General features: G+C 42.8%; 1 pseudogene; it reads right to left on the reverse strand.

Moving 5' to 3' along the window:
• Nucleotides 1-13,495, reverse strand: part of LOC111763239 (protein lin-28 homolog A pseudogene) — a 30,164-nt pseudogene extending 16,669 nt beyond the window's left edge.
• Nucleotides 13,496-15,146: the final 1,651 nt, after the last annotated feature.

A 15,146-nucleotide genomic window follows, 5' to 3' on the forward strand; every position in this document is an offset into this window, starting at 1 on the left:
CAAGGGGTTGCCTTTGCTTGGGGCTTTGCGGGTTTGAGGGTGGCTGGGGAGGGACGGGTGGGTAACGTTGCCCAAAAGTGGGGGGAGGGAGGGGTAGCATACGAACCAGGAGAGGGTCAGGTGTTGGTGGAGAGTAAAATGCCGAGAAAATCATATCAAAATATAATAAAGAGGGTTACCTGTTTAGAATGCTCGGAGGGGAGGGTCTGATGCAGGACGGGCTCCTGGGGAATGTCTAAATGCTCATTCTGCCAGAGTGGGTGACACCATGGGGTAGAAACCCAAGTAGTGAGAGTGGGGGTGGACCCACATCCTGGGGAGGACTAATGCCATCCAATAGAGGGAACTGTATCCCTCGAGAGAAAGGGTGGCTCCCAGGGCATTGGGGCAGTTGAGCAAGTTAGGCCCTGAACACTATTCCATCTATCTCTGGAAGTGGCTCCTTAGGAAACGGAGGTTGGCTATCACTGAGGGCACCAAGGTGGAAGGGAAAATGGACGTTAAATGTGTGGAACCAAAGTAAATGGGGGGTAAGAGAGGAGCTTCTTGAGAGTACACAAGGATGGATATAAAACATGTAATATTACACCATAACATATAGGAGATGACAGACTGATAATGTAAACCATAATGTAAAACATAGGATAACTAAAAATGTAAAGAACTGTGTATCCTAAAGTATGCACCATAATGTAAGCACAGATGTCACCTTGTTAGAAAGCTAATGTCTCAGACTCTGTACATCACTTTAAGTAAATATGATATGAATAGGGCGTAAGAGTATCACTGTGGAAGGGAAAAGGTTTTCTGGTGGATGTGTGGGAGTGCTGTATATTATATATATACATTGCTGTGGTCTAGGACTCCTGTGAAGAAAAGCTGAATAATTAGGGGGGGGGGGGAAAGAAAAAGATAGGATGTGGAATTTTTTCAAGTCAACATTCTTTATCTAAGTTCTTTATCTAACTTTATCCAAGTTCTTTATCTATCCTTTAAACCCATCGCTATATGCCATTCCCTAGTAAGGGACCATGACATTATATTGGGCTTCAAATTTCGGGGAGTTCTGGATCACAGAGTGTTTCAACAATGGCAATGGAGGGATACTGGTATGGGATACCAATGACAGGTGATATATGACTGACAGGGAGCTGTACAGATCATATGTCCAGGGTGCATGGTAATGTTTGGATATACTCATAGTGGCAACAATTAAAAACCACAGTAGGGGGGGTACTGGGTTCCTGGCCAGTGGTGCTCTGTCGTGGTCCCTAGGGGAGCAGCGACAGTCTCCCAGGTACAGTGGTGGGGACCGGGAGGGAGTGAGGGTTCAACAGTGAGCCCCTGATACTAATGACTATGCTTGTGAGCTGATAAACCCAAAATAAGAACAAGGCCTAGAGCAACTTTGTGCCTGGGAATTTCCTTCTGTCAGCCTTCATGTTACTCAAATGTGGCCAGTCTCGAAGCCAAACTCAGCATGTAAATGCAATGCCTTCCCCCCAGCGTGGGACATGACACCCGGGGATGAGCCTCCCTGGCAACGAGGGACCACTATCAACTACCAACTGATGATGCAACTGGAAAAGGACCTTATACGGAAGGTTCAATGCGGATCAGCAGAATATCCATGTCTACATAAAATACCATGACTTTAAAATGCTGTTTGACCTAAAGTAAGGGGGAAATGGAAAGGAGAAATGAGTTTATATGGCTACGAGTTTCTAAAAAAGAGTCTGGAGGCTGGCAGAAGGTTTGCCCTCATGCACAACTGAGCAGAGTCAGAGAGACAGATAAAGCAGATACAACCCCCAGATATTGGTTCCTTTGAGGGCTAAAGAGACCCATGGGAGTTATGGCCATGGCCGATGGGGTTAACTACCAGGGCAGATGGCCCCTCTTTGGAAATGGTGTTTATGTGTGATGAATCTGGACTCAGATGGGATCTCCCTTCATAAGACTTCCATGCTAATGTGCTGGAGGTGCAGTTAATGTTGGGGTTTAAGATATATTTAGGGGATTTGAATCTCTGGACTGACAATGTGATAGCCAGATCCTGAGCCTCAACAGACTCCAGCACCTACAATCTGATTTATTGGACTTACCACACTCAGCTAAGATGGAGGTGAAGAAGGACAACCACCACACCATGGAGCCTAGAGTGATTACAACTGAAAATGGGAGGATTGCATCCAGCATCCAGGTGGAATCTGAGCCTCCTCTTGACATAAAGGTGCAATGGACACAACCAATCCAGTGTCCACATAGAAGAGGTGGCATTGGATTGGGAAAAGGGGACATAATGGACAAAGGGTATGGGGAAAGGCAGGAAGAGATGAGAGGTGGAGGCGTCTTCGGGACATGGAGCTGCCCTGGATGGTGCTTCAGAGGTAATCACCGGATATTGTAAATCCTCACAGGGCCTACTTGATGGAATAGAGGAGAGTATGGGCCATGATGTGAACCAATGTATATGAGGTGCAGAGGTGCCCAAAGATGTACTTACCAAATCCAATGGATATGTCATGATGATGGGAACGAGTGTTGTTGGGGGGGGGGAGAGGGGGGGTGGGGGGGTGGGGTTGAATGGGACCTCACATATATATTTTTAATGTAATATTATTACAAAGTCAATAAAAAATAAAAAAATTAAAAAAAAAAAAAAAGAGGTAACTCTTAGGCACTGTACAATACTAGGCTAAGTTTTAATTTCAAAAGTAAAGGTTCATTAGTACAGTCATCTATATCAAAGGCCTGTCAATGACCATCCTCCTTATTTGGTAACTGCCCCTGTACTCAGGAATTCTTGCTGTTTCATTAGAGAATGTGGCAGAGCTCCCCAGGATGGGAAGTCAGTATTCTTTCAGTTACTGTGTGAATCTCCATGCACTGTGACAATGCCCCATGAACATTTAAACACATTTATATGCCTTACAGCTATGCCCCAGGGAACCTCCTCCATTTATCCCCCATTACTGACACCCCCACCAATGACCCACCCCTGTCATAGGTGTAAACCTTCTGTGATCCAAAACTTCTTCAAATATGAAGCCAACAAAATAACCAAATACAATTAATAAGAAAATGAAATAATAATGATAATTTTAAAAATAAGAAATAAAATACTATTTTTTTAAAAAAATTGGAATAATAAAAATAATGAAAAAATATTACAATTTTTTACGTTGTCTTTCATCACTGTAAGATCTGTTGTCTTGTATGTACAGTGACATTTTCTTCTGTTTATTCCCTCAGTGTCTTATTTTTTCATTTTGTCTTCAAAGAAGCTTAAGGTTACAGAAAAATCATGTACAGAATATAGGGGATTCCCAAATACCCAACATACTCCCCCTTTTCCCCTTTCCCCGATTAATAACATTTTACATGTGGATGGTACGTTTGTCATAATTGATGTACAAATATTGAAACATTGTTACTAATCATGGTCAATGATTTACATTATGGTTTATATTTTGGACCATACACTTCTATAAATTTTGATGAAATTTAACATGTCCTGTATCCATAATTGCAAGATCACATAGTACAATTCCATCACCCACCAAATGCCCTATGTCGCATCAGTTCTATTCCTCCCTCCCCCTCCTCTCAGGGCCCATGGCAACCATCAAGGTTCACTCCTTGAAGAACAAAATTCATAGTTACTTGCAACAACATTGATGGCTTGACATACTGGCCTGTCCTCCCCTATTAGGCACTGCCTATGCTCTCAAGGGACTCTACCCTCTATTCGAGAATACAGCAGGACTCTGCAGGATGGGAGTCCAACACCTTCCTGCTCATTATGTGGGTATCCACCCACTGATACCACCCCTTATGACAAGATGAACACTCAAACACTCCCTAGAAGTCTTCCCCAGGTGTGCCCTGTCTTGCATGACCATCACATCCAACACCCTAAACCAGTAACTCTCCCCCTGTCATATTTGCCAAAAGAACATTCCCAACATTGAAGTTCCAACCACATACCCCAAAATATCCAGAGTTCAACTGCTCCCTCCTCTGACCATCCCCCCAGTTCCACAGACAGCCTAACCCATGCTGCCTACCCTGCACCCCTCACTGACCAGCACCACCCAACCCAATATCATCATTGCGCCATTGTCATGCCCATCCACTGCACAACTACACCCTTCCACTTGATGATAGATTTTGCCCATTTGGGCATTGGCTCACAACCTTCTCCCTTTCTGTCTCCTGTAAACCTATCTTCCTCACACTAGCTCTGTGGGTCTGCTTAATTTTTTTTAACTCATATCAGTGAGGTCATGTAATATTTGTCCTTCAGTGCCTGGCTTGCTACACTCAATGTAAGGTCTTCAAGTTTCATCCATATTATCCTATGTTTTAATACTGTATTCCTTCTTACAGCTGAGTAATATTCCATTGTATGTATATACCACAATGTGTTTATCCATTCCTCTGTTGATGGACATTTGGGTTGTTTCCAACTTTTGGCAAGAGTGAATAATGCCACTATGATCATTAGTGTGCATATATCTGTCCGTGTCCCTGCTTTCAATTTTTCTGGGTATATACCCAGCAGTGGGATTGCTGGATCATATGGCAGCTCTATAGTTAACTTTCTGAGGAACAGCCAAACTGTCCTCCACAATGACTGGATCCTTCTACATTCCCATCAGCTGTAGATAAGGATTCCCATTCCTCCACATCCTCTCCAACACTTGCAGTCTTCTATATTTTTAATAGCCACTAGTCTAATGGGTGTAAGATGATATCTCATTGCAGTTTTGATTTGCATTTCCCTAATAGTGAGTGATGTTGAGCATATTTCATGTTCTTTTTTAGACAATTGCATTTCTTATTTGGAGAAGTGTCTATTCAAATCACTTGCCCATTTTTTAAATGGGTTTTTGTCTTTTTATTTTTGAGGTGTAGGATAAAGGATATTAGGCTCCTATCACATACATGGTTGCCAAATATTTTTTCCCATTGAGTCAGCTGCCTTTTTACTTTCTCGACAAACTCCTTTGAGGTGCAAAAGTTTTGTTTTTTTTTAATTTTGAGGAGGTCCCATTTATCTATTTTATCTTTTGCTCCTCGTGCTTTGGGTGTGAAGCTCATGAAACCACTTCCTAATACAAGATCCTGTAGATGGTTCCCTACATTATCTTCCAAGGTCTTTATGGTCTTGGCTCTTATATTTAGATCTTTGATCCACCTTCAGTTAATTTTTGTATAAGACATGAGATGGTAATCCTCTCCATTATTTTGGATATGGATATCCAGTTCTCCAATCACCATTTGTTGAAGAAGCCATTCTCTCCCAGTTGAATGGGCTTGGTGGTCTCGTTGAATATCTGTTTACTGTATATGCAAGGATCTATATCAGAACTCTCAATTCTGTTCCATTGGTCTGTGTGTCTCTCCTTGTGCCAATGCCATGCAGTTTTGACCACTAGGCTTTGTAATATGTTATAAAGTCAGGTAATGTGATTCCTATGATTTTCTTTTTATTTTTCAACAAGTCTTTGGCTGTTCAGGACCCCTTTCCCTTCCAAATAAATGTCATAGTTAGCTTTTCCAAATCAGTAAAAAATGTTGTGGCAATTCATTTTTTTTTTAATTTAATTTTATTCATTTAAAAAAATATTACATTAAAAAAATATGAGGTCCCCATTCACCCCCACCGCCCCCGCCCCACCACTCCCCCCACAGTAACACTCTCCCCCATCGTCATGACACATCCATTGCATCTGGTAAGTACATCTCTGGGTATCGCTGCACCCCATGGCCAGTGGTCCACACCATAGCCCACACTCTCCCACGTTCCATCCAGTGGGCCATGGGAGGACATACAATGTCCGGCAATTTTCCCTGCAGCACCATCCAGGACAACTCCAAGTCCCGAAAATGCCTCCACATCTCATCTCTTCCTCCCATTCCCCGCACCCAGCAGCCACCATGGCCACTTTTTCCACACCAATGTCACATTTTCTCGATTATTAACCACAATAGTTCATGAATAGAATATCATTAAGTCCACTCTAGTCCTTACTGTATTCCTCCTTCCTGTGGACCTTGGATTGGTTGTGTCCATTCCACATCTATGTCAAGAGGGGGCTTAGATTCCACATGGATACTGGATGCAATCCTGCTTTCAGTTGTAGGCACTCTAGGCTCCATGGTGTGCTGGTTGACATTCTTCAACTCCATGTTAGCTGAGTGGGGTAAGTCCAATAAATCAGAGTGTAGGAGCTGAAGTCTGTTGAGGCTCAGGGCCTGGCTATCATATTGTCAGTCCAGAGATTCAAATCCCCTAGATATATCTTAAACCCCAGCACCAACTACAATTCCAGTAAAGTAGCATGAAAGGCTTGTGAAAAGAGACCCCATCTGAGTCCAGTTCCATCACGCATAAACACCAGCTCCAAAGAAGGGCCAACTGACATGGCAGTGAACTCCATCTGCCATGACCATAAAACCTGTGGGTCTCTTTAGCCCTCAAAAGAACCAACACCTGGGGTTGTATCTACTTTATCTGTCTCTGAGACTCTGCTCAGGTGTGCATAAGGGCAATCCTTCTGACAACCTCCAGACTCTTTTTTAGAGACTCATAGCCATATAAACTCATTTGTCCTTTCCATTTCCCCCTTAATTTAGGTCAAACAGCATTTTTAACTCCTGTTATTATATGTAGACAGGGATATTCTGCTGGTCCACATTGAACCTTTAATTCAAGGTCATTTTCTAGTTATGTCATCATAAGATCCCTCGATCTTATGGCATAGAGATCCCTCGATGCCAGGGAGGCTCATCCCTGGGTGTCATGTCCCATGCTGGGGGGAAGGCAGTGCACTTACATGCTGAGTTTGGCTTCGAGACTGGCCACATTTGAGTAACACAGAGGCTGTCAGGAGGGAACTCCTAGGCACAGTGCTGCTCTAGGCCTTGTTCTTATTTCAGGTGTATAGGCTCACAAGCATAGTTATTAGTATCAGGGGCTCACTGTTGGACCCTTATTCCTTTCTGGTCCTTGCCGTTGCACCCGGGGGACTGCCACTGCTCCCCTAGGGACCATGACAGAGTCCCCCCCAGCCAGGAACCCAGTACCCCCCCAGCTGTTGTTTTTAATTGTTTCCACAATGAGTATATCCAAACATTTCCATGCCCTGTATAACTCCCTGTCAACCATATGTCCCCTGTCAATAACATCCCATACCAGTATTCCTCCGCTGTCATTGTTGAACCACTCTGTGATCCAAAACTTCCTGAAAAGTGAAGCCCAATATAATGCCAGTTTCCCTTAATAGTAAAATGGAATATAGCGATGAGTTTAAAGGTTAGATATAGAATACACATTGATTTGGAAAAATTCTACATCCTATCTTTTCCTTTTCTTTTTTCCTAATTATTGAGCTTCTCTTCACAAGAGCCATAAAATCACAGTAATTCATATATACAATATACAATACTCCCACATATCCAATATAAAACCTTTTCCCTTCCACAGTGATAATCTGTTAACTTATTCATATCATGTTTACTGAAACTCATGTACAGATATTGAGACAATAGCTTTCAAACAAGGTAACATTTGTGTTTACATTGTGGTTTATACTTTAGGCTATATAGTTTTCTAAATTTTTAGTTATCCTATGTTTTACATTATGGTTTACATTATTAGTCTGTCATCCCCCATATGTTTTTGGTGTAATATTACATGTTTTATATCCATCCTTGTGTACTCTTGTGAAACACTTCTATTGCCCTCACAGTTATGTTGGTTCCATCTATTCAATATCTATTTCCCCCTCCCCTGGGGGCCTGTTTTGGCAATTTAAAAGAATTTCCCCCACCCCCTTGTTGGTTTTACCTTGCTGTGTCCATTCATCTTCCTTGTTTCTTTGGGAGGCACTGGGAGCCGAACCTCGGACCTCTGATATGGAAGGGATGCACCTAATTGCTTGAGCCACCTCTGCTCCCTGCTTTCTTGTGTCTCTCATTATGTTTTTCTTCTTGTGTCTCTTGTTGCATCATCTTGTTGCAGCAACTCGCTGCACCTGGCCATGACATCAGCTCACTGTCTTCTTTAGGAGGCACTGGGAACCTTGCTCCCTGCTTTTATTGTGTGTCTCACTGTTTTTACTTCTTGTGTATCTTGTTGTGTCAGCTTGCTGCACCTGCCCATTGTATCACTTCACTGTCTTCTTTAGGAGGCACTGGGATCCAAACCAGCACACTCCCAGTGGTAGAGTAGGAGCTCAGTCACCTGAGCCACATCCACCTCCCTGTTGTGGTAATTTTTATTGGGATTGCAATAAATCTGCAAATCAATTTGGGTAAAATAGGCATCTTGATGTCTATCCATGAAGAGGGAATATTCTTCCATTTCTTTAGGTCTTCTTTGATTTCCTTAAACAATGTTGTGTGGTTTTCTGTATATAGGTCATTTACATCTTGAGTTAAATTTATTCCTAGGTATTTGGTTCTTTTAGTTGATATTGTAAATGGGATTTTTTCCCATGATTTCCTCCTCAGATTGCTCATTACTGGTGCACAGAAATGCTATTGATTTTTGCACATTGATCTTATAACCTGCCACTTTACTGAACTCATTTATAAGTTCTAAAAGCTTTGTTGTAGATTTCTCAAGGCTTTCTGTATATAGGATCATGTCACCTGCAAATAGTGAAATTTTTACTTCTTCCTTTCCAATTTGGGTGACTTTTATATCTTTTTCTTTCTAAGTGCTCAAGCAAGTTCTTCTAACAAATGTTAAATAAGAGCAGTGAAAGTGGGCATCCTTTTCTTGTTCCAGATCTTAGAGGGAAAGGGTTTAGGATTTTACCTTTGAATATGCTGTTAGCTGAGGGGTTTTCATATATACCCTTTATCATGTTTTGGAGGTTTCCTTCTATTCCTATCTTTTGAACTGTTTTTTATTAGGAAAGGGTGCTATACTTTGTCAGATGCTTTTTCTGCATCTATAGAGATGATCATGTGATTTTTTCTCTCAATCTGTTTATGTGGTGTGTTACATTAACTAATTTTCTTATGTTGAACCATCCTTGCATATCACGGATGAAACCCACTTTGTCATGGTGTACAATTCATTTCATGTGTTGTTGAATATGATTAGCAAGTATTTTGTTGAGGATTTTAGCCTTGAGCTTCATTAGAGAGATTGGTGTATAGTTTTCCTTTCTTGAGGCATCTTTGTTTGGCTTTGGTATTAGAGTAATGTTGGCATCATAGAATGAGTTAGGCATTGTTCCATCCACTTCTATTTTTTGGAAGAGTTTAAGCAAGATTGATGTTAGTTCTTTCCAGAATGTTAAGGTAGAATTCAACTGTGAAGCTATTTGGTCCTGGACTCTTAGTTGGGAGGTTTTTGATGACTAATTCTATCTCTTTACTTGTGATTGGTCTATTGGGTTCATCAATTTCTTCTTTTGTCAATGTAGGCTGCTTGTGTGTTCTAGAATTTGTCCATTTCCTCTAAATTATCCATCTTATTGGCACAAAATTTTTCAAAGTATTTTCTTAAGATATTCTTTATTTCTGTGGCATCAGTGGTGATATCCCCTTCATTGTTTCTTATTTTATTTATTTGCAATTTCTTTCTTTTATTCTTTGTTAGTCTAGCTAAAGGTTTGTCAATTTTATTAATCTTCTCAAAGAACCAACTTTTGGTTTTCTTTATTTTTTTCTAGTGCTTTCTTATTTCAATTTCATTTACCTCTGCTCTAATCTTTGTTATTTCCTTCTTTCTACTTGCTTCGGGGTTAGTTTGTTGTTCTTTTTCTAATTTCTCCAGGTATGTAGTTAAGTATTTGATTTTAACTGTTTCTTCTTCTTTTTTTTTTTAAGATTTATTTTTTATTTATTTCTCTTCCCTTCCGTACCCCCCTCCAGTTATCTGCTCTCTGTGCCTATGCGCTGTGTGTTCTTTTGTGTCTGCTTACATTCTTGTCAGCAGCACTGGGAATCTGTGTCTCTTTTTGTTGCATCATCTTGCTGCATCAGCTCTCTGTGTGTGCAGCGCCACTCCTGGGCAGGCTGCACTTTTTTCACGAAGGACGGGCTTCCTTATGGAGTGTACTCCTTGCACATGGGGCTCCCCTGTGTGGGGGACACCCCCGCGTGGCATGGCACTCCTTGCGCACATCAGCACTGCATATGGGCCAGCTCACCACATGGGTCAGGAAGCCGTGGGTTTGAACCCTTGATCTGCCATGTAGTAGGCGGAGGCTCTATCCATTGAGCCAAATCTGCTTCCCCCAAGTGTCTTCTTTTTTTTGTATTGTATTTTATTTTTTCTTCTTTATTTTCTTTTAAATGTTACATTTAAAAAATATGTGGTCCTCCCCACCCCCCCACATCAACAACCTCTTCCATCATTGTGGCACATCTACTGCACCTGGTGAATACATTCTGGACCACCGCTGCACCACATGGACAGTGGTCCACATTGTAGTCCACACTCTCCCCCAGTCCACCCAGTGGGCCATGACAGGACACACAACATCCAGCATCTGTTCCTGCAGCACCACCCAGGACAACTCCGAATCCTGAAAATGCCCCCACATAATATCTCTTCTTCCGTTTCCCTACCATTAGCAGGCACCATGGCCACCCTCTCCACATCACTACTACAATTTCTTCCCTTACTAATCACAATAGTTCCCCAGCAGAACACCAGTAAGTCCACTCTAATCCATACTCTATTCCTCCATCCTGTGGACCCTGGGATGATTACGTCCAGTTCCCCTCTACATCAAGAGGGGGCTTAGATTCCACATAAATGATGGTTGCAATTCTCCTGCTTGCCACTGTAGGCACTCTTGGCTCCCTGGTGTGGTGGGTGACCCTCTTTACCTACCTGTCAGCTGGCCATGGTAAATCCAAGAACCCAGTGTCTTCTTAATATCCTTTATCTCTTCCTTCACTTAATTAAGTTGATTTGTGATATTTGTTTGGGCATCCTTGATTCATTGTTTCATGTTCTGCATCTCCTCCTGTTTTTTAGTTTGTTCATTAGACTAAGCCATGTCTTCCTGTTTCTTAGTATATCTTGTAATTTTTTGTTGGTGTCTGGGCATCTGTTTATCTTAATGGGCTTATTTGATTGGTTAGCTTCTCTTTCTACTCTTCTTTTTGTGTGTTAAGGTTACTTTTTGCTACTTGGTTTCTCTTATTCTATATCCATGCAGTTGTCTGTGTTACCTTGGAAAAAAATATCAGGACCAGAGCAAAGGAAAGAGAAGAAGAGAAAAAGAATAATAGTGATAAAAACATGAAAAAGGTAGAAAAGGAACTGCACAAGAGCTAGGAAACTAAGTAATATGAATTTAAAAATCATAAAAAATACAAAGGAATAAGAATAAAAAGAGGTGGAATAGAAAAAATAAAACAAGAGACAAAATAGAGAGAAAAAAATAGAATGAGTTAAAAGTCCAGACAGGTGAATAGAAAAAATAAAACAAGAAAAATGGTAGAGAGAAAAAAAAGTAGAACGAATTAAAAGACTGAACAGATGAGAATAGAAGGGGGGAAAAAAGGAGAGAGAGAAAAAGAAGTAATGAAGACCAAACAAGAAGTGGTGGAATGGAAGAAAAGCAAAAGAAATCAGAAGATAGAAAAAGGAAGCAAAGAAGAGAAATATAGTAGGTTGAAAAAATAACTAAAAGATGAAAAAGGAAACAAAGAAAAGGAAAACAACAAACAAGAAACAAAACAGCAACAAAGAAGGAACCCAGGAAAAACAGTCTTCCCTCTTAGGCCCCTAGAGACCTTCTCAGGCTGCTGGTACTTAACAATTAATCACCCTGCAGCCTTCCCTCCACAGGTGATGAGTCCAGTTCTGGAGAACATAATAAAGGAAAAAGAAAGGAAAAAAATCTAAAAAAACCCACAAAACAAAACAGTAGAAACTCAGTCTGTAAGTTCCCTATCAGGGCTAGCTACATGCCTTAACTCTCCCTGGATCCCTTCTCTTAGGAGGTATCAGGACTCGAACCAGTGAATTTCTACATGCAAGGCAGGAATTCCTCCACAGCACTACATCAGCTCTGTAGACTAAGTAGGCTTTTGAAAGATTATTGGGTTCTTCCTGCCCTCATTTCCCTTAGGCGAACTGGACTTTTAAAAGTTTTCAGCTTCCAGACTAGTTAGTTGCCTGTCTCTAATCCCTCTCTGACCAAGTTCCCCTTCCCCAGGGTGGCTGGGGGTGGCAGCCTGCCTGAGCAGATTCTCCCCTCTGCTCTCCCCAGGGCCAGTGCTGGCCGGTGTCCTTCCCAACATTCAAAGGAGGCTCAGCGGTCCAAACCCACAGGAAGGAAACCATTCTCCACCCTTTGCCAGACCCCTCTTCCTCCCAGGGAATGCTCCCTCCAACTCACCTGGCTAGTGAGGGCCAGAGGGTCCACAGAAGCTATCTGCCTTGATGGTAGGGCTTAGCCACCCACTGTTTCCAGCCACAGGAGTGAGCAACTCAGTTTTTCCTTGGACTGTTTATCTCTTTGTCTAGCTCCCACCAAATCGATGCCCTGAAACCGCCTGCTCTGTGGATTCCCAAAACAGCTAACTTTGGTAGGATTTTACCCCTTTTCAGCCATTTTTTGAGAAAGAACTGGGGAGTGCCCACCTACAATGATGCCATTTTCCTGGAACCTCCTAAATCTATCCCAATGTCTTTTTTTTTTTTTTAAGATTTATTTATCACCCCTCCCTCATTGTCTGCTCTCTATGTCCATTCACTGTACATTCTTCTGTGTCTGCTTATCTTCTCTTTAGGTGGCACCAGGAACTGATCCTGGGACCTTCCAGAGTGGGAGAGAGGTGCTCGATTGCATCACCTCAACTCCCTGGTCTGCTGTGTCTCTTGTCTTTCCCCTGTGTCTCTTTTTGTTGTGTCATCTTGCTGTGTGCCAGTTCTCTGCTCAGGTTAGCTTGCTGTGTGGGCTAGCACTCCTGCATGGGTCAGCACTCCTCTTGGGCTAGCTCACTGCACGGGCCAGCTTGCTGTGTGAGCCAGCTCTCTGTTTGGGCCAGCTCACTGCATGGGCCAGTACTCCACATGGGCCAGCTTGCTGTGTGGGCCAGTTTACCTTCACCAGGAGGCCCAGGGAATAGAACCCTGGCCCTCCCATATAGTAGACAGGAGCCCAATAACTGCTTCCCCCAATGACTCCTTGTTATCCTTAATCTCTGTAGCTGTCTCATTGCATTTATTAAGAAGATTTGTTTAAATATCTATGATTAGTTTTCTCAATTCCTTTATGTCATCTGGAGGCTTATCTTATTTCTTTAACTGGGTCTTCCTGTTTCTTGGTATAGATTGTGATTTTTCGTTGGTGTCTTGTCATCTGGTTGACTATATGTATTTATCCTGGGTGCAGTTTCTCTCTTTAGTTTAGGGCTTTCTTGCCCTTTCTCCCTTACTGGTTGTGTAGAAGGAGCTGAGGATGTAGTTGGTGGTCCAAGCTGTGCAGGCTGAAGCTGCCCGCATTGCTCCAGGGACTGATGAAGCTTCTCCCACCTTTCTCCAGACAGAGAAAGACAGAGCCACAACCATGTGTAATAATCCAAGTTGTGCAGGCCACGACCATCGGTGGTTGCCCAGAGAGACTGATATGCTACCTGCACCTTCTTCCCTTGTCTAGGGTGGTGATGAAGTTGCAGTTGTAGGCAGCAGTCTATGTCATCAGGTCCAAAATGACTACAGTTGCCCAGGTAGACTGATGTAGCACTCCTGTCCTTCCCTGCCAGGAGTGGGTGTGGCAGTTTGATACTATTTATGAATTCCAAAAAGAGATACTTATTATGTTTGTAAAGTGATCTGTTCCTCTGGGCATGATACCCTTTGATTGTATTAAATTAAAAGGTTTTACATTTACTAAATTACGTTAAGTAGGGCTTTGTTTTGACCATGTCAGTAGAGTGTAACTCAGTTTGTATCCCTGAACCCTCCATGGGCTACATAAATGGACACTCAATCAAGGCGACACACAGAAGTAGATACACAGAGGAAGACAGACAGCTCCATAGACACGGCAGAGGCCCCGGGAAGAGAGATGAGCCATTTGCCTGATAGTTTACAGCTGACCTGGTGAAGAGACCAGAGCAGCTGAGCCTGGAAAGAAATGAGCCCCAGGAAGAGAGACAAGCCCTGTGTCAGCCTACAGCTGAGATGAGAGGAAGCTGGACTCACAGAGCCTTAAGAGGGAAGAGGAAGGCTGAACCCTCACAGACGTCTCCTGCCGTCTTGCTTCAACACGTGGTAACAGAGTTTGGTAAGGAAGTAATCTTGAGTTGGACTCTTTAGGGCCTTGTAATTGTAAGTTTTTACCCCAAATAAATAACCTTTATAAAAGCCAACAGGTTTCAGATACTTTGCATTATCATACCTTTGGCAGACTAACACAGTGGGGATGGACCCTCTGGATTGCCCAACAATCTAATTCATATGGGCCAAATATGCCTGAAGTTGCCCTGAAAGGCTGAGGGAATACTGTCTCTTCTGCCCTTTAGGGGGTGGGAATGGAACCACCACGGCCCACCAGTTCAGTTTTTGTAGGCTGCAAGTGCCTGCCATTGCCCAGAAAGGCTGAGGAAACACAGCTCCTCTTCTGCCTTACTTGGGGACAGGGGTGGCGCTATAGGCGTCCAACTATTCAGTCAGTGTGGGCTGAAAGCACCTGCAGTTACCCAGAGAGGCTGAGGAAACACAGCTCCTCTCCTATCCTATTGGCACATAGGGATGGAATCCCAGGTGTCCAGCTATTCAGTCTGTGCCAGACAAATGCACCTGCAATTACCCAGAGAGGCTGGTCCAGGTCCTGCCAGCTTCCTCCCTGCCAGAGTTGGCACTGGAGCCTAGGCTAGGACTAGGGCTGTAGTCCAATCTGGGTGGGAAGAAGCTTGTCCTTACTGTCACAGTGATTTTCAGTCAGCCCCATGCCCCCCTCATGCTGGGGGCAGAGTAAAAATGGTGGCTACCAGAGTCTTTCTGACTTGGACAGGTTCAAACTTTGGCTGTTATTAGGATTTTATTTTAGTCAGCCTAAGTTACTAATCAGTAGCTGAAATTGGTGCTCAATCACCTCTTCCTACCCTGTTTTTGGGAAATGGAGCTTCCAATTCCAGCTACGGAATATCTC

The sequence above is a fragment of the Dasypus novemcinctus genome, chromosome 19 (assembly GCF_030445035.2).
Source record: "Dasypus novemcinctus isolate mDasNov1 chromosome 19, mDasNov1.1.hap2, whole genome shotgun sequence".
NCBI classification, from domain to species: domain Eukaryota; kingdom Metazoa; phylum Chordata; class Mammalia; order Cingulata; family Dasypodidae; genus Dasypus; species Dasypus novemcinctus.